This window comes from Dama dama, chromosome 11 (assembly GCF_033118175.1).
Source record: "Dama dama isolate Ldn47 chromosome 11, ASM3311817v1, whole genome shotgun sequence".
Taxonomy (NCBI): domain Eukaryota; kingdom Metazoa; phylum Chordata; class Mammalia; order Artiodactyla; family Cervidae; genus Dama; species Dama dama.
Window position 1 is genome coordinate 85,106,328 of NC_083691.1, and position 728 is coordinate 85,107,055.

Here is a 728-nt window from a genome sequence, read left to right on the forward strand (position 1 = left end):
GCTCATATATATATATATAAGAAATCCTAAGTCTGAGTTACACTTTCCTGTGACTATGATTTACTCTCCCCTACAATTCTTTAAAATTTTTTTTTACATTTTAATGCAATACAGATATTGATCCAAAGGAACAAGGCAAAATAATAGAATTTCATGTAGAATAAGGCATCTTTTAGAGATCGGACATGATGTTTTTCTCTGTGTCTCTGAACCAGGTTTTATTTATGACACACTCAGTCATGTCCGACTCTTTGTGACCCCATGGACTATAGCCTACCAGGCTCCTCCGTCCATGGGATGTTCTAGGCAAGAGTACTGGAGTGGGTTGCCATTTGCTTCTCCAGGGGATCTTCCTGACCCAGGGATCGAACCTGGGTCTCCCGCATTGTAGGCAGACGCTTTACCATCTGAGCCACCAGGGAAGCCACATTTATGACATTAACCGTTGTCAAATATTTTGAGGAACAGTTACAGGTACCTAAATGTGCTAGGACTACTTCAAATTAATTTGGATTTGATACATTTTTAAGGCATTCTGTGATGATTGGAAAAACATTGAACTGACACAACACAATGGCTGAAAAATAGTTAAGAATTTGAGAAATGAGATCCATTGTGCAATTTATACTTACAGTAAGTCTGTGAGCATAAAGGGGTTATAAATTTCTCATTTTGCAGGTGAAACAACTGGGGCTAGAAAAGTTGAATAGCTTGTTCAAAATGACAGA

At 38.2% G+C, this 728-nt stretch overlaps 1 non-coding gene across 1 annotated transcript; it reads right to left on the reverse strand.

The window, feature by feature from the left end:
* Positions 1-349: 349 nt before the first annotated feature.
* TRNAC-ACA (transfer RNA cysteine (anticodon ACA)) lies at positions 350-422 on the reverse strand. The gene has a single exon. It is a non-coding gene; the product is annotated as a tRNA-Cys (tRNA).
* Positions 423-728: the final 306 nt, after the last annotated feature.